The sequence below is a fragment of the Camellia sinensis genome, chromosome 2 (genome assembly GCF_055761805.1).
Source record: "Camellia sinensis isolate YWXY chromosome 2, ASM5576180v1, whole genome shotgun sequence".
NCBI lineage: Eukaryota > Viridiplantae > Streptophyta > Magnoliopsida > Ericales > Theaceae > Camellia > Camellia sinensis.
Genome location: NC_138962.1, coordinates 212765748 through 212789877, shown reverse-complemented (window position 1 = coordinate 212789877; position 24130 = coordinate 212765748). Strand labels below are relative to the sequence as shown.

General features: G+C 34.1%; 1 protein-coding gene and 1 pseudogene across 2 annotated transcripts in view; both read right to left on the bottom strand.

Annotated features, from left to right (window-relative positions):
* LOC114272442 (putative disease resistance RPP13-like protein 1) overlaps positions 1-24130 on the bottom strand; it is a 295308-nt gene that overhangs the window by 212513 nt on the left and 58665 nt on the right. The window contains exon 4 of one of the 2 annotated variants that reach the window (XM_082916893.1): positions 6142-6274. The exons of the other annotated variant lie outside the window; for it this stretch is intronic. The gene's annotated coding sequence lies outside the window, so the exon portion shown is untranslated. Of the gene's footprint in view, positions 1-6141; positions 6275-24130 lie in introns of those variants that run through there. 2 annotated transcript variants of the gene reach the window in all.
* LOC114265136 (prohibitin-3, mitochondrial pseudogene) lies at positions 621-923 on the bottom strand (annotated as a pseudogene).

Here is a 24130-nt window from a genome sequence, read left to right as displayed (position 1 = left end):
CAGAATCATGCCATTGAGCAGAATCATCGCAATCAACTTTTGGAGAGTGCAGATGTTCAAAATGATATGCAAAAAACAGATGTGGATCTGGATAGCTGCCATGCCAATGGTACTGAAGGAGTAAGTTTGGGTTAACTAAAATTACTTATTTCTCTAAACTCTGCTGAGTATCTTTTTGTTATGGCTCTCTGTTTTGGGGTTCTTTTTGTCATCATCTAGCAGCTGTTAATCTTTGGTTCCTTCTGCTAACTTTTGGTACTGGTATTAGCTGAAGCAGACAGAGAGGCAAGGGTATATAGTATGGATATTGCAATCACACCTAAAATACAGGCATACATAAATAAAAATCAATAAAATAGGTTTGCTAATTTTGAAGTAGAACACCAAAATTCAAAAGACATAAATTTAGATGTACATACAGAGTCGAATATATTATGCATAGATATATAAAACAATTAAGAATCAAATAGAATAAAAATACTTGATCAATTCACAAATGAAAAGGTTCGATTCAGATGTATTTATAGAGTGAGAGAGAGAGAGAGAGAGAGAGAGAGACATTCATGTGGCACCTACTTCTGCTCCATGGCCTTGCAGAACTCAGCCTCCTACTGTGCCACCTACTTCTGCTCCACGGCCTTGGAGAACTCAGCCCCATACAATAAGTGCATGATCGCAACGTCATCAAGAACGAAGTTGAAATCCTTAGCACGACGAACCAAGCCCTGGCGAACCAATGCAGAGACGCTGGGACACTCGGTGAGGAGCTGATCGGCGTTGAATTGAACGACAACGGCCTTGAGGACTTCGTTGCCGATCGAAGGAAGGACTTTATCGTCGTATTCGAGGCCTAGGGTTTGGAAGATTCGGGGGAGTTGAGAGAACTCGGGGCGAGAGAGGACACGGAGGGTTAGGTTAACCATTTGGAGGTCCTTGGTGCCGGAGATGGAGGAGAAGATGTGGGGGCAAGTTTGGATGTCGAAGATGAAAGGGTTTTGGAGCCATGGGATGAGGGTTTGAGAGATTGAAAGAGAGAGGGATTTGTGAATAGCACGGATAATTATAAATATTTATATTTTTTTAGATTTTTTTTAATATATAAATTATGTTTTTTTAAGATTTTTTATAAAAATAATTTAACAATCTTATCACTAATCATAATGTATGAGAAAAGTTGAAAAAGGTACTGCAGTAACTATACACAGATTGTATCTATAATTATTTTTATGAGGGGATTTTGAATGCTAATCAAGGGATTTTGACCAAATCAATAAATGCAGGCATGTGAATAGACATGTGGATTGAAAAAAGTTAATAAATGCTGATCAGGGAATTTTGACCAAATCAATAAATGCTGTGTTTTTTTTTAATAAAAAATTTAGAAAAATCACATTTTTCTTTTTGTGAGTTAACTTCAATTATATTAAAAAAATCAAATTATAAACAAAAGGAAATAATTTCAATCATACAAATCACAATTTTTTTAATGCTATCTAACTACAATGACATTTTTCTCATAATAAAAAAAATAATTGAAAAAAATAACCATTAAAATAGTAATAAAAAAGATTATTTAAAACCATTGAACAAACTACAATCACATTTTTCTTTTTGTGAGTGTTTATGTTTATCTAACTTCAATCATATTATAAAATAAAATTATAAACAAAAGGAAATAATTTCAATTATACAAATCACAATTTTTTTAATGCTATCTAATCATCATCAATAATTAAAACAACACAATAATTTATTTTTCAAAAAACATATAGTGAGTTAGAAAGATCAATTATAATTTTTTTTGGGTCAAAATAGTATCTAATTATCATCAATAATTGGTATATGATGTGACTCTAATGAGTATAATCCATTTTGTTTTTCAAAAAACACAGTGTGTTAAAAATCAAATCACAAATTAAGTGAATTGATAGTTAAAAAAACACAATAATTTTTTTTTCAAAAAACACAGTGAGTTAAAAAAATCAATACAATTTTTTTTTTCAAAATACAATCTAATCATTATCAATAATTGGTACTTTAAAAATCAAATCAGAAAAAAATTAAATCAAATCACAAATATATTTATTCTATCTAACTAAAATCATATTTTTTTCATAAATAATTGTAAAGAAAAACCATTAAAACAATAAATAAAATATTAAATCACATTAAAAAAAAAAGAACCATTGAACAAACTACAATCACATTACATTTTTTTCATAATAAAAAAAATAAATAAATGATAAAAAGAACCATTGACTAACTAAAATCACATTAAAAAAAAAAGCCATTGAACTAACTACAATCACATTTTTTTCTTTGTGAGTGTTTATGTTTATCTAACTTCAATCATATTAAAAATAAAAATAAAATAGTAAATAAAAAGATTAAATAACATTAAAAAAAAACCATTGAATTAACTACAACAATTATATTTAAAAAAAAAGCCATTGAACAAACTACAATCACATCACATTACAATCACATTTTTTTCTTTGTGAGTGTTTATGTTTATTTAACTTCAATCATATTAAAAATAAAATTAAAATAGTAAATAAAAAGATTAAATAACATTTAAAAAAAAAACCATTGAACTAACTACCACAATCATATTAAAAAAAAGAGCTATTGAACAAACTACAATCACATTACATTTTTTCCATAATAAAATAAATAAATGAAAAAAAACTATTAAGCTAACTACAATCACATTTAAAAAAAAAAATCATTCAACTAATTATAATCACATTTTTCTCTTTGTGAGGGTTTATGCAGAAGTGAGAAATCAAGCAGAAGAAAATAAAAAGGAGACTCACTGTTTGCAATACGTATGTGAAAAGTTAAAAAGAGTATGTAAATTGGAGAAGTTAAAAAGACTTGGAAGAATTTAATAAGTGCTAAGTTTTTTTTTTCAAAAAAAATCAAAAATATTAAGAAATTAAGGTTCAGATATTGAAACTCCCACAAAACTTATGGATTAGAGATAGATATAAATAAATAGATAGATATAGATATAGATATTTATATTTGTTTCAAATTTTTTTTAATATACAAATTATTTGTTTTAAAAAAGGTACTGTAGTAATTATGAGAGAAGTCAAAAAAGTCTTGTGGGCTGAGAGAAGTTAATAAATGCTGAAGTTCATTTTTTTTAAAATAAAAAAACAAAAAATTAGAACATTAGGATTGGCATATTGGAACTCCCACAGGCCTTGGGGGTTAGAAACTCCCTTTTACTTAATATATAATATAGATTTTTTTTAATATACAAATTATTTGTTTTGGAAAAGGTACTGTAGTAATTATGAGAGAAGTCAAAAAAGTCTTGTAGGTTGAGAGAAGTTAATAAATGCTGAAGTTAATTTTTTTTTTTAAAAAAACAAAAAATTAAAACATTAGGATTGGCATATTGGAGCTCCCACAGGCCTTGGGGGTTAGAAACCCCCTTTTTCTCTTAGGTACTGACCATTTGTTCCTTTTTAAAGATTTTTTTATAAAAATAATTTAACAATCTCATCACTAGCCATAGTGTATGAGAGAAGTTAAAAAGGGCGTAGGAGTAGATATAGGAGAAGTCAAAAAGTGGGTTGGGAGAAGTCAATAAATGCTGAGTTTTAAATCAAAAAATCAGGAAATTTAGATTGAGATATTGGAGCTCCCACAAAGCTTGGGGGTTAGAAACCCCATTTTTCTTAATATATAGACTAGCCTATCACCCGTGCTATGCACGGGATAATTATATATATTTATATTTGTTTTAGATTTTTTTAATATATAAATTATGTTTTTTAAGATTTTTTTCTTATCACTAACCATAGTGTATGGGGGAAGTTGAAAATGGTACTGCAGTAACTATACACGAATTGTATCTATAATTATTTGTATGAGGGGATTTTAAATGCTGATCAGGAGATTTTGACCAAATCAATAAATGCTGAGTTTTTTTTTTTTTAAATAAAAAATTCAAATTGGAATATTGAAGCTCCCATAGGCCTTGGGGGTTAAAAACTCCGTTTTGCTAGATATAGATAGATAGATAGATATATCTTTTTATTTTTATTTGTATTTTTGTGTGGTTTCTATTCGGATATTTTTTTTTTCAATTTATTTAAAATGGAGTTGGGGTATCTTTTTTTTAAAATTTAATTTATCTGTGGTTTCCATTTGTTTTTAATTATTATTATTTAGGTAAGTTATGATGTGAGTTAGATATGTGATAGACATGTGAGTTTTATTGATTTAAAGTTTATTTAGATAAACTTTAAAGATTTTTTTTTTAGTTTTTTAGTTTTTTTTTGTTATGTTATAATATAATATATAAAATATAGATAGATATCTACAACTTTAATAGAAAATATTATCTAATTTTTTGGGGAAAAGAAAATTTGTAAGAGAGATTAGGAGGGAGAGATTATGAAATATTTTTGTTATTAAATAAATAAATCAGTCAATAGTTTTTTTTAATCTATTTTGTAAATTAAAAATCAATAATTTTGGAAAATTGATTAATTTGTCCCATTAAGTGATTTAAAATGTTGATAAATATACATAAAAAAAAATACATAATTATATTATTAAATCATAATTCAAATTTAGATGTTATATCTTTTTGAGATCTATAGCTAAATTCTTATCTTTTTTTTTTTTATGTGTAACTATAGTGTATGGGAAAAATTGAAAAGGGTGTTGCAATAATTATGAGAGAAATCAAAAGGGATTGTGGGTTGGGAGAAGTCAATAAATGCTGAGATTGGGTTGGGAGAAGTCAATAAATGTTGAGATTTTTTTTTTTAAATCAAAAAATTAGAAAATTAGGATTAGAAGATTGGAGCTCTCACAGGCCTTGGGGTTAAAAACCCCCTTTTGCTTAATATATAGTATAGAAGTATAGATATGTGAATTGTGATTTTTAAATGTCTTTTTTTTTTTGAATGTCTTCTTTTTTTTATATTATATTAAAGTATAATATTTTGATAATAATCATATGTGTTGGACTTTCAAGAAATTCATATGTGTTGGGTTTTTCAAGGAATTTTTTTTTATAATTGTTCTTAATGTATTAAAGTGTTATTATGAGGGATAATAATCGTATCTGTTGGGACTTTTCAAGGAATTCATATGTGTTGGACTTTTCAATGAATTTTTTTTATGCTTGGGGGTTGGGAGAAGTTAATAAATGCTAAGGTTTTTTTTTAAATAAAAAATCAAAAAATTTAGATTGGGATATTGGAACTTCCACAAGACTTGGGGGGTTAGAAACCTCATTTTTCTTAATATATATATATATAGATAGATAGATAGATATATCTTTTTATTTTTATTTTTATTTTTGTGTGGTTTCTATTCAGGTATTTTTTTTTTCAATTTATTTAAGATGGAGTTTTGGGTATCTTTTTTTTTTTAATTTAATTTATCTGTGGTTTTCATTTGTTTTTAATTATTATTATTTAGGTAAGTTATGATGTGAGTTAGATATGTGATAGACATGTGAGTTTTATTGATTTAAAGTTTATTTAGATAACTTTAAAGATTTTTTTTTTAATTTTATAGTTTTTTTTTTGTTATGTTATAATATAATTTATAAAATATAGGTAGATATCTACAACTTTAATAAAAAATATTATCTAATTTTTTGGGGAAGAGAAAATGAATGCAAGTTTTAATATTTTTTTTTGAAAATTTGTGAGAGAGATTAGGAGGGAGAGATTATGATTTTTAAAAATCAATAATTTTGGAAAATTGATTAATTTGTCTCATTAAGTGATTTAAAATTTTGATAGATATACATAAAAAAAATACATAATTATATTATTAAATCATAATTCAAATTTAGATGTTATATCTTTTTGAGATCTATAGCTAAATTTTTTTTATTTTTATTTTTGTGTGTAACCATAGTGTATGGGAGAAATTGAAAAGGGTGTTGCAATAATTATGAGAGAAGTCAAAAGAGATTGTGGGTTGGGATGTAACGCCCTCAAAATAATAACAATAAACCCATCAGATAAGACATGCGTTTATATTTAAATTAACCGCATTCCTTTCATTCATTAGAATTCCATTACATAAGTATTACATGTTAATCTCATAACAAAATGCCCTACGGGCTTACAGCTTTCCAAGTTAATACTTGGTTACAACAAAGAGATCTAACTCGTTTACACATTAAGCCCTTGGCTTGAAATTACATGTAATACATCAAAAGTACAACGACAAAACTATGCCCGCCACTAGCCTCCCAGCTATGTCCTTGGAGGTGGCATGCTTCCTGTACCTGAAAATGATATTCCCATATAGGGTGAGCCACAGCCCAGTAGAAATACACTAAACCAACCATGGACAATGACTAAAACATTAGCAATTGATAGTTGGTCAACACTGATGCAATCACATAAATTACATATTTATGTCAACGACTTACAAGTCCCAATTACTTTTCATTTTTCCCTTTAACAACAGATAAACATACTAGCTCTATCATCATTTCCACAGATATGTATAAAAACTATATCTCACATTCAGATAAGCATAAAAGCTATATCCACATTCTCAACAGATATGTATATCAACAATATCCACAGATAAGCATACAAGCTGTATCCACACTTCACAAAGATAAGCATATGAGCTCTATCTTCACTTCTCTAGACAAGCATATGAGCTCTGTCTACGGAGTTCATCCCCTATCTCCTCCAAATACCTATCCGGTTTAGAGGTACATCCCCTATCTTCCCCTAAACCGCGGAGTACATCCCCTATCTCCTCCTCTACACATAACGTATATAAACACATTGGTTCTATATACAATCACACAATACACACAATTAATGTATTCTATCAACCGTCAAGTTCCATGACACATTCCATTGATTAGTTTCCGTTTACCTAATCATCATGCATTGTCTACAACAATCTCGACTATCCTCCACCGATAGCCCAAAGCAGTTATTTCTAAAACAGAAAATAAATGCACAAATGGATATTCAATCAACATTTCATTTCCTCATTTCTCACCAATTAATTATCCCAATTAATTAAACAATGTAATTAGGCCATTTTCCATAATTACCATTTCAACCCTTAGGTCCCATTTTCATCAATGATTCAACAATCATTCTATTTTTCTATCCCAAACATGCATCTAGGTTTATTATGAATAAAACCCCAACTTTTGTAAAATTACACAAAAGCCCCAAACCTTCACAAATTTACCAAGCCAAGCCCAACATCTCAAAATACCAAAATTTAAAGACAAAACCCATAGAGAGGAGTAGGTTATCCCTACCTCAATTTCGGAGTCCCAAAGGAGAAGACGACAAAACCCAACGTGCTCCAAAACCCGAGATTTTCAGATTAAAATGAAGCCCTCGACGATCAACAACTTTTTTGTAAAGGCCAAAGGTGAGTAAATCACTCCTACTAGATCAAAACCTAGAGAGAAGGTAGAGTCTAGAGTGAGAGGCTCAACAATGGTGATTTTGGAAAAGTAAGAGAGAGAAGAGAAAGTGAAAAAGTGATTTAAAGAGTCACAAATTCGGGACTTTAACCCAGGTCTCCGCTCGAGCGTAAAACACCCCGCTCGAGCGGCCACTCACAGACTTCCGCTCGAGCGGCCAACCTCCCGCTCGAGCGCAGAATGCACTCGCCCAGCACTTTTGCAGAACCAGGCCTCCGCTCGAGCTCCCAACCCTACGCTCGAGCGTACAACGCTGCACAGGAAAATACTGAAAGGGTGTAATCGACGCTCGAGCGCCAACACCTCCGCTCGAGCGTACAGGCCAAAAATCTGGGCAACTAGTTTTGGTTTCTAAACTCAACCAACCTGTAACAAACCCGCTCAACACATCCTATAACTCAAATACAAAGTAAGAAAGGATGTAAACAAGATAATAAACAACTACCAACATCCACGGACACATGTCCGGATCACTATACAACAAGGGTAAACCCGGGATCGCTATAACCTCCCCCCCTTAAAGAATTTCGTCCCCGAAATTACGCACAAATTTTCAAAAACAAGTTTTTTTTTTCATTTTAAACAATGTTACACTTTAACATTCAACTTTTCGACCCATTACCGGTCATCCCATCCCTTTAACAAGAGACATTTCACAATTTGTAAACAACATATGTACTTTCAACATGCATCAACATTACGCATTATCTTTCCAATTTCAACAATATATTCAACATATATAGTGTTACATTCAACTTCCATATGAGGCAAGTTCCCAAAACATACTTCCAATAAACCAAACATTTTTCAATGTTTCACAACTTAAGACATATACAAAAGTTCTTAAGTTCAACAATAGTTCAAAATTTAAATACAAAATTACATATCAACAAACAAGTCCGGATATTTCTCACGGACTTCCAGCTCACGTTCCCAAGTGGCTTCCTCCACTCCGTGATGTTTCCACAAGACTTTCACCAAAGGAATGGTCTTGCCACGCAGGACCTGATCCCGCCTATCCAAGACCCGAACCGGTCTCTCCTCATACGAGGCATCCTCATCTACCTCTAAATCGCTCCAATCCAGCACATGTGATGGATCTGGCTCATACTTCCGAAGCATACTCACATGAAACACGTCATGCACTCCGGACAACTGCGGCGGTAAGGCTAACCGATAAGCAACCTCACCTATCCTCTCAAGGATCTCAAAAGGACCAATAAACCGAGGGGATAACTTCCCACTCTTCCCAAACCTCATCAGGCCTCGTCTAGGTGATATCTTCAGAAAGACATGATCACCTACCTCAAACGCCAAAGGCCTCCTCCTACGGTCGGCATAACTCCTTTGTCGACTCTGGGCTGTAACAAGCCTCCTACGGATAAGTTCAACTTTCTCCGTCGTCTCCCTAACCAACTCCGGACCCAATAAAGGTGCATCACCCACCTCGGCCCAACAAACTGGAGACCTACACGGTCGGCCATACAAGGCCTCAAACGGTGCCATACCGATGCTAGACTGAAAACTATTGTTGTAGGCAAACTCTACCAATGGCAAGTGCCTTTCCCACGTCCCACTGAAGTCCAGGACACAACCCCGAAGCATATCCTCGAGGATCTGAATAGTACGCTCGGACTGCCCGTCAGTCTGAGGATGATAAGCCGTACTAAAGGTCAACTTAGTGCCCAAGGCACTCTGCAAACTCTGCCACAATCTAGCAGTAAAACGAGGATCTCTATCTGAGACGATCGTCACTGGGACCCCGTGCAATCTCACTACATCCCGAATGTACAAATCGGCAAGATGATCTACCGAATCTCTCACGCGCATAGGAATAAAGTGCGCCGACTTAGTCAACCGGTCTACAACCACCCAAATAGCATCACTACCCCGCTGAGTCCTCGGAAGACCTACAACGAAGTCCATAGTGACATGCTCCCACTTCCACTCGGCAATAGGCAAGGGTTGCAACAAACCCGCTGGCCTCTGATGCTCGGCCTTCACTTGCTGGCAAGTAAGGCACTTCGATACGAAAACAGCCACATCTCTTTTCATACCCCGCCACCAAAACTGGCGACCCAAATCCTGATACATCTTAGTACCTCCCGGATGCACCGCAAGGCGCGAATGGTGAAACTCTCGGAGTACTTCCTTTCGGCAAGACTCCGGTACAAACAAACGGTCTCGGTATCTCACACTCAGGTCGGGATACACCGTCAAACCCTTCTCAACTTTCCCACTGGAGATCTTCTCTCGGAGGGATTCTACCTCAAGGTCACCTCTCTGTGCCCCTAACACTCTAGTCACAAGTGTAGGCTGCGCAACAACAGAAAACAAGGCCGCAGCCTCGACAGATTCGCCCAGTAGCAAATCAAACTCGCCCAGTGCTCCCAACATCTCCCATTCCCGGATGGCTATACAAGCTACATCACTAATGGTTTTCCTACTAAGGGCATCGGCCACAACATTGGCCTTTCCCGGATGATAATGCAACTCAAAATCATAATCCTCGATGAACTCCATCCATCTCCTCTGCCTCAAATTCAAGTCTCTCTGTGTAAACAGATACTTCAAACTCTTATGATCCGAGAATACCTCGAACCTCTCACCATAAAGGTAGTGCCTCCAGACTTTCAAGGCAAAGATCACAGCTGCTAACTCTAGGTCGTGTGTGGGGTAATTCTTCTCGTGTATTTTCAACTGACGTGAGCCATAAGCTACCACTTTCCCCTCTTGCATCAACACACAGCCCAAACCCTCTCGTGAGGCATCACAATAAACCGCATAACCCAACCCTCTCTCCGGAATAATCAATACCGGAGCGGTGGTCAATCTAACTTTCAACTCTTGGAACGACTTTTCACAAGTCTCACTCCATACAAATTTGACTCCCTTCCGAGTCAGTCTAGTCAACGGTGACGCTAACCTGGAGAAATCTTTCACAAACCGACGGTAATACCCAGCTAATCCCAGAAAACTGCGGATCTCAAACACACTCTTAGGCTGTGCCCAATCTTGCACTGCCTCAACCTTGGATGTATCAACAGACACCCCTTTCCCGGATACCACGTGGCCTAAGAATTTGACTTCCCTCAGCCAGAACTCACACTTCCCAAACTTGGCATACAGCCTATGGGCTCTAAGTAACTCAAGCACCACTCTCAAGTGTGCCTCGTGCTCCTCCTCAGAAGACGAATAGATAAGGATATCGTCCACGAAAACAACCACAAATCGGTCTAAGAACTCCCGGAAAATCCGGTTCATCAAGTCCATAAAGACTGCCGGTGCATTGGTAAGTCCGAATGGCATCACCAAAAACTCATAATGGCCATACCGCGTACGGAATACCGTCTTAGGAATATCTTCCTCCCTGACCCTCAACTGATGGTAACCCGATCTCAAGTCTATCTTAGAGAAACAACGGGAACCCTTCAACTGGTCAAACAAATCATCTATACGGGGCATAGGGTACTTATTTTTAACCGTAGCCCGATTCAACTTCCGGTAGTCAATACACAGTCTCAAGGCACCATCTTTCTTTTTAACAAAGAGGGCCGGTGCTCCCCACGGCGAAACACTAGGGCGAACAAAACCCTTATCTAGCAGTTCCTGGAGCTGAACTTTCAACTCAACCAACTCTGCTGGAGCAAAACGGTAAGGTGCCATAGAAATCGGCGCCGTACCAGGCACTAAATCAATAGAGAACTCTATCTCTCGGTGAGGTGGCAAACTAACAAGATCTTCGGGAAAGACATCCGAATACTCACAAACCACCCTCGGTAATACATGCTGGGTCTCACCACTCTCACCACTCTCAAAGCTAGCAAATAGACTACTAAGTTCACTTCGCCCTCGCGAATCATACCCCGGTGGCAAAACACTACCAACCCGGTCTCCCAAGAAATGGAACCACTCCCCGCTCAAGGTACACAATGTAACCCTCTGGCGGTAGCAATCAATAACAGCCCGGTATGACGATAACCAGTCCATACCCAAAATAACATCAAAACCCTTCATGGGCATGACAACAAACGGAAAAGGAAGCCTATAGTCGGCGACCTCTATATCACATCCTCTAACACCTTGTTTCAGAATCAACTCACCACCCAAAGGCGATACCACACAAATAGGAGATGCTAACTGTGCTAACTCCAATTCCAAAACAGATGCAAATGCAGCAGATACAAAAGAATGAGATGCACCCGTGTCTATCAACACATTAGCAACTGAGTTGCAAAACAGAAAAGTACCTCTCACTACTGATGGAGCCGGTACTAAGTCCTGCGCGGTAACAGCATACACGCGCCCCGTAGGCCCCTGGTCTACCTGCTCACCTCTCGGAGCAAAAGACTGCTGCACAGACTGGGATGACGAAGCTCCCGGATTGGCCCTCGAGGCCTGCACAGACTGAGCTGGCTGAAAACCCTGCGTCTGCTTAGAACCAGACGCTCCCGAAGTGGCACTCAACTGTGGGCAAAACCTCTTCATGTGCCCAGGTTGTCCACACTGATAACAAGTCAAGAGCTGCCCCCTGCCCAAACTCTGACTCTGCGGTCTAGCTGAAGAAGAAGCAGCTTTCTGACCCCCACCCTTCTGCGGGCAAACAGAAACCTTGTGACCCAGCTGGCCACACTTGTAACAGGTGAAATCCCCCTGACCACCTCTCCCGGAGCCTGCACTCGGCACTGGGAAGGTTGATCTAGCAACACCACCTTGCGACTGCTGAGGGTTAGAACCCCTCTGCCTCCTGCCATCACTCTGACTATCTTGGCTCCTCTTGGAGCCTCTCTGCCCCTCATCCTCCTCCTGCATCATAAGCTCCATATGAGCTGCAGCATCTACTAGGTGTCTATACTCCCGGATATAGGACCCACCAACTCTCAACTTGAGGCCCCGCCTCAACTTCCGCTCAAACTCATAGCAACGGCGTTCCTCAGACGCCACCAGTTCAGGTGCAAACCTAGACAGACTGGTAAAAGTAGCCTCAAACTCGGCCACTGACAAGCCCTGCTGATTAAGCCGGCTAAACTGATCCCTCAGCTTCTCCCTAGCTGCTGCTGATAAAAACCTCTCCTGAAAAGCATTCACAAATGCCTCCCAAGTACCACCAACACGAGCTTTCTCGTACTTCCACCATTGACCCGCATCTCCCTTCAGTTGGAAGGATGCCAAGGTCACTTTCAGTGCTCCGTCCTCGATGCCAAGCATCTCAAACGTCTTCGTTGTCTGTTCGAGCCATTCATCTGCCTTAAGCGGCTCTTTAGGATACCCGATAAACTCGTCCGGATTACACCGGAAGAACTCCCTCTTCAAGAAGGAAGGTCCTGTCTCAGCTGCCTGATTCCCAGCTCTAAGAATACCCAAAGCTCCTACTATCTCTCTGGCCAAGGCACCCATAGCCTGCTGACCTACTGGCTCGGCCACATTGGCCTGCCCAACTCCCTCCTGCACTGCCGGAATCTCACCCGGTAACGGTACTTCCTGCCTCGCAGGTCTACCACGCCTAGCACCTCTTCCTCGTCCTGACATCCTAATAAAGGCAACACAGAACGTTAGCACATTCATAAATGTGCCGAAACTAAACACTCACGTCCTAATGCATGGACAACTGTAATTCACTCCACATAGGCACATAAACACATAAGCACTTACGAATTTCATTTCCGGATAATGATAGTCCCAAGGCGTTACTAGAGTTCCGGTTAGAAACAGCATTGATCAAGTGCTTTTCCAACAAGACTCCCAGAAACTCAAGGATCCAATCAACATCCTAGAAATTAAATCCCATACCCACATAGTCACATAAGCATGTTATCAATTAAGCACATAGCATATGATACTACATCTAAGTCTCTATCAAGCGAGACAAACCCATTGTGATCCTAATCACTTCCCACGTACCCAAAGTATTCGAACCCGGTACGCTCTGATACCAAGTTGTAACGCCCTCAAAATAATAACAATAAACCCATCAGATAAGACATGCGTTTATATTTAAATTAACCGCATTCCTTTCATTCATTAGAATTCCATTACATAAGTATTACATGTTAATCTCATAACAAAATGCCCTACGGGCTTACAGCTTTCCAAGTTAATACTTGGTTACAACAAAGAGATCTAACTCGTTTACACATTAAGCCCTTGGCTTGAAATTACATGTAATACATCAAAAGTACAACGACAAAACTATGCCCGCCACTAGCCTCCCAGCTATGTCCTTGGAGGTGACATGCTTCCTGTACCTGAAAATGATATTCCCATATAGGGTGAGCCACAGCCCAGTAGAAATACACTAAACCAACCATGGACAATGACTAAAACATTAGCAATTGATAGTTGGTCAACACTGATGCAATCACATAAATTACATATTTATGTCAACGACTTACAAGTCCCAATTACTTTTCATTTTTCCCTTTAACAACAGATAAACATACTAGCTCTATCATCATTTCCACAGATATGTATAAAAACTATATCTCACATTCAGATAAGCATAAAAGCTATATCCACATTCTCAACAGATATGTATATCAACAATATCCACAGATAAGCATACAAGCTGTATCCACACTTCACAAAGATAAGCATATGAGCTCTATCTTCACTTCTCTAGACAAGCATATGAGCTCTGTCTACGGAGTTCATCCCCTATCTCCTCCAAATACCTATCCGGTTTAGAGGTACATCCCCTATCTTCCCCTAAACCGCGGAGTACATCCCCTATCTCCTCCTCTACACATAACGTATATAAACACATTGGTTCTATATACAATCACACAATACACACAATTAATGTATTCTATCAACCGTCAAGTTCCATGACACATTCCATTGATTAGTTTCCGTTTACCTAATCATCATGCATTGTCTACAACAATCTCGACTATCCTCCACCGATAGCCCAAAGCAGTTATTTCTAAAACAGAAAATAAATGCACAAATGGATATTCAATCAACATTTCATTTCCTCATTTCTCACCAATTAATTATCCCAATTAATTAAACAATGTAATTAGGCCATTTTCCATAATTACCATTTCAACCCTTAGGTCCCATTTTCATCAATGATTCAACAATCATTCTATTTTTCTATCCCAAACATGCATCTAGGTTTATTATGAATAAAACCCCAACTTTTGTAAAATTACACAAAAGCCCCAAACCTTCACAAATTTACCAAGCCAAGCCCAACATCTCAAAATACCAAAATTTAAAGACAAAACCCATAGAGAGGAGTAGGTTATCCCTACCTCAATTTCGGAGTCCCAAAGGAGAAGACGACAAAACCCAACGTGCTCCAAAACCCGAGATTTTCAGATTAAAATGAAGCCCTCGACGATCAACAACTTTTTTGTAAAGGCCAAAGGTGAGTAAATCACTCCTACTAGATCAAAACCTAGAGAGAAGGTAGAGTCTAGAGTGAGAGGCTCAACAATGGTGATTTTGGAAAAGTAAGAGAGAGAAGAGAAAGTGAAAAAGTGATTTAAAGAGTCACAAATTCGGGACTTTAACCCAGGTCTCCGCTCGAGCGTAAAACACCCCGCTCGAGCGGCCACTCACAGACTTCCGCTCGAGCGGCCAACCTCCCGCTCGAGCGCAGAATGCACTCGCCCAGCACTTTTGCAGAACCAGGCCTCCGCTCGAGCTCCCAACCCTACGCTCGAGCGTACAACGCTGCACAGGAAAATACTGAAAGGGTGTAATCGACGCTCGAGCGCCAACACCTCCGCTCGAGCGTACAGGCCAAAAATCTGGGCAACTAGTTTTGGTTTCTAAACTCAACCAACCTGTAACAAACCCGCTCAACACATCCTATAACTCAAATACAAAGTAAGAAAGGATGTAAACAAGATAATAAACAACTACCAACATCCACGGACACATGTCCGGATCACTATACAACAAGGGTAAACCCGGGATCGCTATATGGGAGAAGTCAATAAATACTGAGGTTGGGTTGGGAGAAGTCAATAAATGTTGATGTTTTTTTTTTTAAATCAAAAACTTAGAAAATTAGGATTAGGAGATTGGAGCTCCCATATGCCATTTAGATGTTATATCTTTTTGAGATCTATAGCTAAATTCTTATATTTTTTATTTTTTTTTATTTTTTGTATGTAACCATAGTGTATGGGAGAAATTGAAAAGGGTGTTGCAATAATTATGAGAGAAGTCAAAAGAGATTGTGGGTTGGGAGAAGTCAATAAATGCTGAGATTTTTTTTTTTTAAATCAAAAACTTAGAAAATTAGGATTAGGGGATTGGAGCTCCCACATGCCTTGGGGTTAAAAACCCCCTTTTGCTTAATATATAGTATAGATAATTATAAATATTTATATTTGTATTAGATTTTTTTAATATATAAATTATGTTTTTTAAGATTTTTTATAAAAATAATTTAACAATCTTATCACTAAGCATAGTGTATGAGAGAAGTTAAAAAGGGTACTGCAGTAACTATACACGGATTGTATCTATAATTATTTGTATGAGGGGATTTCAAATGTTGATCAAGGGATTGTATCAATAAATTCAGGCATGTGGAAAAACATGTGGATTGAAAAAAGTTAATAAATGTTGATCAGGGGATTTTGACCAAATCAATAAATGTTGAGTTTTTCTTTTTTTAATAAAAAATATAAAAAATTTAGATTCGGATATTGAAACTCCCATGGGCCTTGGGGGTTAAAAATTCATTTTTACTTAATATATAGTATATATATAGATAGATAGATAGATAGATAGATAGATAGATAGATAGATAGATAGATATAGATATAGATAATATAATATAGATAGATAGATGTGTTGAAATTTTCAAGGAATTTTGTTTATGCTAGTTTTTAATGCATTAAAGTTTAATTATGAGGGGGGTTTTGACCAAATCTCCCAAAAGGTATGGGGATTGGGAGAAATTAATAAATGCTGAGGTTTTTTTTTTTAAATCAAAAAATTAAAAAATTAGGATTGGAATATTGGAGCTCCCACAAACCTTGGGGGTTAAAACCCCCTTTTACTTAATATATAGTATAGATATTAGTGGTAACCCGTGCTATGTACGAGATTTTATAAATTAAAAAAAATTATTATAAATATTTTGAACTAATTTAATATTTTATCTTGTGATATACATGAAATTTATAAATTAATTTTTATGTTTATAACTTTTTAAATTATTAGTTTAAAAAAATTTAATATATATATATATATATATAAATCTATTTAGTGCAATTTTGATAATTTGTAATAAAAAAAGAAATAAACCTAATTAAATGAGGTTACATTAGTTATGATATACCTCTTCTTGTTATGAAAATATACCAATTTAAAAATTATAATTAAGGCAAATATACAATTTATTATTAAATATGAAGTAAAGTGATATTTAACAATAATTGATATGATATTTCTGTTATTAATCCAATAATTTAAGTTACATTTCTTTTGGTTTTAATTCCATAACTAAAAATACAATATGAATATAATAATGGAAAAAAAAACAATTGTAATGGAAAGCAAATTTTAATTTTCTTTTGGAATTCGATGAGAGAAATTACAATGGAGAGATTATGAAATATTTTTGTTATCTTTCTATTTGAAATCCATTTATTAAGGGATAATTATTATTTACAGAATAATTAAATAGTTATGAGAGAAGTTGAAAAGGGGGGATAATTATTATTTTTAAAATAATTAAATAGGTATGAGAGAAGTTGAAAAGGATATCTATGGAAGAAGTCAAAAAGACTTGGAAGAAATTACTATGTTTTGAGTTTTTTTTTTTATTTTTTTAAATCAAAAAATTAAGACAAATATACAATTTATTATTAAATATGAAGTGAAGTGAGGGCACTTTTTTATAAATCTCTTTTCAGCTACTTGTGTTCTATTTAGTCACATTATTTTCTTATATTTCAATAAGTCTTATGAATGATATAGTTACCCAAATATAGTTATCAAAAAATGCTAAGGTTATTTATTTTTTTAAATCAAAAAATTAGAAAATTAGGATTGGGATATTGAAGCTCCCTCAAAACTTGTGGGTGAGAAACCCCCTTTTCTTTATATAATATATAGATATAGATAAAAATAAAAAAATAAAAATAATAATAATAATAATAATAATAATAATAATAATAAATTGTGATTATCTATATATGTGAATTGCCAATGTAATATATTGATGTGAATGTTAATACCGTCAATGTAAATATTTATATCGCCAACGTAAATATTCGCACGAGTTGTGTTTACAATTATCTATATATGTGAATTGTGATTTTTAAATGTCTTTTTTTTAAAATGTTTTTTTTCTTTTTTATATTATATTAAAGTTTAATATTTTGATAATAATCATATGTGTTAGACTTTTCAAGGAATTAAATGTCTTCTTTTTTTTATATATTAAAGTTTAATATTTTGATAATAATCATATGTGTTGGATTTTTCAAGGAATTTTTTTTTTATGCTTGTTCTTAATGTATTAAAGTGTTATTATGAGGGATAATAATCATATGTGATGGGACTTTTCAAGGAATTCATGTGTTGGACTTTTCAATGATTTTTTATTTTTTTTTTATACTTGTTCTTAATTCATTAAAGTATTATTACGAGGGTAAGGCTTGAGGTTGAGAGAAGTTAATAGATGTTAAGGGTTTTTTTTTTTTTTTTTAAAAAAAATAGGAAATTTAGATTGGGATATTGGAGCTTCCATAAGGCTTGGGGCGTTAGAAACCCCCTTTTCCTTAATATATACACTAGCCTATCACCCGTGCTATGCACGGGATAATTATAGATATTTAGATTTGTTTTAGATTTTTTTTAATATATAAATTATGTTTTTTAAGATTTTTTATAAAAATAATTTAACAATCTTATCACTAACCATAGTGTACGAGAGAAGTTGAAAAAGGTATTGCAGTAACTATACACAGATTGTATCTATAATTATTTGTATGAGGGGATTAAATGCTGATTAGGGGATTTTGGCCAAATCAATAAATGCAGGCATGTGCAAAGACATGTAGATTGAAAAAAGTTAATAAATGTAGATTGTATCTGAGTTTTTTTTTAATAAAAAATTTAAAAAATTCAGATTGAGATATTGAAGCTCCCACAGTGCTTGGGGTTAACAATCCCCTTTCGCTTAATATATAGTATAGATATAGATATAGATAGATAGATGTAGATATAGATATAGATAATATAATATAGATAGATAGATGTGTTGAAATTTTCAAAGAATATTTTTTATGCTGGTCTTTAATGCATTAAAGTTTAATTATGAGGGGGTTTTGACCAAATCTCCCAAAAGGCATGGGGATTGGAAGAAATTAACAAATGCTGAGTTTTTTTTTTTTTTTAATCAAAAAATTAGAAAATTAGGATTAAGATATTAGAGCTCCCACAAGGCTTGTAGGTTAAAAACCCCATTTTCTTTAGATAATTGTGTTTACAATTATCTATATATGTGAATTGCGATTTTTAAATGTCTTTTTTTTTTTTAGATGTCTTTTTTTTTCCTTTTTTATATTATATTAAAGTTTAATATTTTGATAATAATCATATGTGTTAGACTTTTCAAGGAATTAAATGTCTGTTTTTATTATATTATATTAAATTTAATATTTTGATAATAATCATATGTGTTGGACTTTTCAAGAAATTTTTTTTTTATGCTTGTTCTTAATGCATTAAAGTGTTATTATGAGGGATAATAATCATATATGTTGGGACTTTTCAAGGAATTCATATGTGTTGGATTTTAAAGAATTTTTTTTTATACTTGTTCTTAATGCATTAAAGTGTTATTATGAGAATAAGACTTGGGGGTTGGGATAAGTTAATAAATGTTAAGGTTTTTTTTTTTAAAATCAAAAAATCAGAAAATTTAGATTGGGAGATTGGAGCTCCCACAAGGCTTGGGGTTAAAAACCCCCTTTTGCTTAATATATAATATATATATATATATATATATAGATCGATAGATAGATATAGATATAGATAGATAGATATAGATCGATAGATAAATAGATATAGATATGCCACATACCATTTATATGACACAAGGACCAAAGTACCGGGACAACTGCTGCAATTTGCTCTCATCTAAATTAAAGGGATTTAAAAAGTTAAAAAAAAAAAAGAACAAAATATTATAATATTAAAAAATGTTCGCTAAAAAAATATAGATTAAAAATTAAAAATTAATTATTGAAAACTCCATACTAAACAAGGTAATGTTTTCTATTAATTTGAAAATTAAAAAATTATTATTAATTTTTCCTCTGTTTTTTTTTTCTCACAAAAAAAAATAGCTACATTAATTATCTTCTTCTTCGTCTTCTTCTTCTTTTTTTTTTTTTTTTTTTTTTTGTGGAGAGGGGTTTTGACCTACGATTTTTCTAAAATGGGTGTTCTAGACGGAGAGGGTAGAGTTGGTTCAGACAATAAGAAAAAGTGCTTATGCGAGAAGCGCCTTCACTATGAGCAAGAATAGTCGGTTTTGCATAGGGTGCCTTCTTGTATAATAGCTTCAATACTGGTATGCATGAAGGGCTTAAGTGTGAGACGTATGAGAGGGGCTTTAGTGCGAAAATAGAAGAAATGGTTTACAGAGTGTCTTCTTGCTTCACGACTTCAATACTTGTGAGAGAGGAGTAGGCTCAAGTGCGAGAGAGAAATGAGGGTTTGTAGGAAGTGTCTTCTTGGGTCACGACTTGAGTGTCCGTGCACATGAAAATGAGTGATAAGGGTCAGAGTGTGTCTCTTGGGGTCACGGTTTTAGTGCTCCGAAACACAAAACCATAGCATATTAATAAAGAGAAATAATTAGTGAAAAAATGTTTTTGTCTTCTTAAATATAAGAACAGAGAATTTATTATTGGTGATGAAATATTTTTGTCTTCCACAACATAACCTTATGAGACGAAAAATATATTCGTTGTGCAATCAATTAGAATTTATTAGTGACTAAATATTTTCATCTCCCACAACTTATTCTTCCCAGACAAAAATATATTTGTTGCCCATTTAATAGAAAGATGAAACGACATCGTTTGCATGATGGAGTGTTTATTGGTGACAAAATATATTCGTCTTCCATAACTTCTCATTCCTAGACATAAATATATTTGTCGCCTAATAAATGGAAATATGCAACGACATCGTTTAATAGGTTGGAAATTTATTGGTGACGAATTACGTTCGTCGCAAAAAATATATATATTTTGTGACAAAAATGTTCGTCTCCAATCAGCTAAAATAATTCGCGCCAAAGCAAATGAAATTGGCGCCTAAATTTTGCAGATGAATTTTTTTTTCGTCTCCTATACGTTTGAGAAAAAATAAAACAAACGACAAAATTAATATTTTATCATCTTTGGGTTAAATTTTAAGACAAAAAAAAAATTCGTCACCAAATTTTGTGACAATAGCCTAGATTTTTTGTATTTTGTTTCCTTGTTTAATTATTATTATTATTATTTTCATATTGTGGTGAGGGGTTTACTATGAGAAAGAATAATAGCTTTGCACAAAATGTCTTCTTGAATAATAATGTTTGCATGCACAAACGGCGAGAATAGAGGAGCTTCAGTGCGAAATAGAATAGATGGTTTATAGAGATTATTTTCTTGAGTCACAGCTTCAATACTTGTGAGAGAGGAGACTCAAGTGCGAGATAGAAATGAGGGTTTGTAGAGGGTGTCTTTTCGGGTCACGACTTTAGTATTTGTGTGTGTGTGAAAGTAAGTGATTAAGGTGAGAGTGATCTCTTAGTTTCTAACGACATTTTAATAAAGAGAAATAATTAGTGATAAAATATTTTCGTCTCAAACTCATATGTTCGTTGCCTAATCAACAAAAATACAAAAACAACGTTGTGTGGGGATGAAGAATTTATTGGTGATGAAATATTTTCGTCTCCTTCAACTTAACCTTATGAGACGAAAATATATTCGTCGCACAATCACTCAAAATGCAACACGACACATGAAGAATTTATTAACAACGAAATATTTTCGTCTCCCAAAACATATCCTTCCGAGACAAAAATATATTTGTCGCCTAATTAACAAAAAGATAAAATGAGCATGAAGAGTTTATTGGTGACGAAATATTTTTGTCTCCCATAACTTATCCTTCCCAGCCAAAAAATATATTTGTCACCAAATAAATAAGAAAATGAAACGACATCGTCTAATAAGTTTCGAATTTAATGGTGACGAATTCCTTTTGTCGCAAAAAACTTTAAAATTTGTGACAAAAATGTTTGTCTCCAATGAGCTAAAATAATTGGCGCCAACAAGAAAAAAAATTGGAGCCTCTTTTTTTTCTGATGAATTTATTTTTTCGTCTCCTACAGTTTTGAGAAGAATTAAAAGAAACGACAAAAGTAATATTTGGTCATGTTTGGGTTACATTCTAAAACGAAAATAAATTTTATCACCAAATTTTAAAAATTAATTATTGAACACTCCATACTAAACAAGATAATGTTTTCTATTAATTTTGAAAATTATAAATTTTTTATTATTTGTTTCTCTGTATTTTTTCTCACAAAAAAAATAGCTACATTAATTATCTTTTTTTTTTTTTTTTTTTTTTGTGGAGAGAGGTTTTGACCTTTGATTTTTCTGAAATGAGTATTCTAGACCGAAAGGGTAGAGTTGGTTCAGACAATGAGAAAAAGTGCTTGCGTACATAGGGTGCCTTATTGGATAATAGCTTCAATGCTGGCATGCACGAAGGGCTTAAGTGTGAGACAGAAAAGAGGGGCTTTTGCGCGAAATAGAAGAAATGGTATATAGAGTGTCTTCTTGAGTCACAACTTCAATACTTGTGAGAGAGGAGTATACACAAGTGCGAGAGAGAAATGAGGGTTTGTAGAAAGTTTCTTCTTGGGTCATGACTTCAAGGTCCGTGTACATGAAAATGAGTGATAAGCGTCAGAGTGTATCTCTTGGGGTCACCGTTTCAGTGCTTCGAAACACAAAACCATGGCATTTTAATAAAGAGAAATGATTAGTGATAAAATATTTTGTATCCTTCAATACCAGAACAAAGAATTTATTATTGATGATGAAATATTTTTGTCTTCCACAACTTAACTTTATGAGATGAAAAATATATTTGTCACGCAATCAATTAGAATTTATTAGTGACGAAATATTTTCGTCTCCCACAACTTATTCTTCTGAAACAAAAATATATTTGTCGCCTATTTAATAGAAAGATGAAATGATATTGTCTGCATGATGGAGTGTTTATTGGTAACGAAATATTTTCGTCGTCCTTAACTTATCATTCCCAGACAAAAATATATTTGTCGCCTAATAAATGGAAATATGCAACGACATCTTTTAATAGGTATGGAATTTATTGGCGACGAATTACGTTCGTCACAAAAAAAAAAAAATATTTTGTGACAAAAATGTTCGTCTCTAATGAGCTAAAATAATTCGCGCCAATGCAAATGAAATTGGCGCCTCATTTTTGCACACGAAATTTTGTTTTCGTCTCCTATACTTTTGAGAAAAATTAAAACAAACGACAAAATTAATATTTCGTCATCTTTGGCTTAAATTTTAAGATAAAAAAAAATTCGTCACCAAATTTTGTCACAATAGCCTAAATTTCTTGTATTTTTTTATTGATTTTAAGCATTTGGTGACGAAATTTGGTTTTCCTCTCTAAAAATAATACATTTGGAGACGAAATTATTTCCTCTCTAAATTTTTTTACAATGGTGACGACAAATTTCATCTCCAAAATGGCGCCAAATCTTCCACCAAATTTTCCAAGGGTGGGAAATTGTTTTGTGACGAAAAATAAAATTTAGAGACGAATAAAATTTTCGTCACCTATTGTTTTATTTGATTTTAAGCATTTGGTGACAAAATTTGGTTTTCGTCTCTAAAAATAGTACAATTAGAGGCGAAATCTTATTTTCATCACTAAAACATGTATATTTGGAGACGAACTATTTTTTCGTCACGCGTTTTTGTCACCATAGACCTTTTTTGTTGTAGTGTCATAATCAGCATCAACTGATTCTAAATCCGAACGAAGAGCGATTACGATTGTGTTCTCTGCTGTTCTATTTATGGTTGTCATGATGTTTGTCTTCGAGTGCTCGCAGTCACAGCAAAGCAAGGATTCTGTGCTCATGGTTTAGGTTCTTCATTAATTGATTTCTCTTTGCACAAAAATACATTTTAATTTACATATATATATATATATATATATATTGGTTGCTGTTGTTGTTTATTCACTCATATTTGTGATGAAGTTCTAGTTTGGCCAGTGAAAATCATTGTGCTAAAATTTTTCTCGTTTGGTTAAAACAATTTTCTCTGATTTAAAATTGAGAACAAACATAAAAAAAATTTGTGAATAAAGCCAGAAATTCTCTAGGTTGATCAAGAGAAATTCTCTGGGTTTGAATTGAAATTTCTCTGGATTGATCTAGAGAAATTTCAAAATTTCTCTAGAGAGGTAATGTTATGGAAAGGCAGAGAAATTTCTCTGGAGAGTGGGAAGTATATGAAAGGCAGAAAAATTTAATTTCTCTAGAGAGTCCATGAAAGGCCAGGGAGGCCAGAGAAATTTAAAATTTCTCTGGAGAGATAATTTTGTGGGAAGGCCGGTAAAGTCAAATTTCTCTGG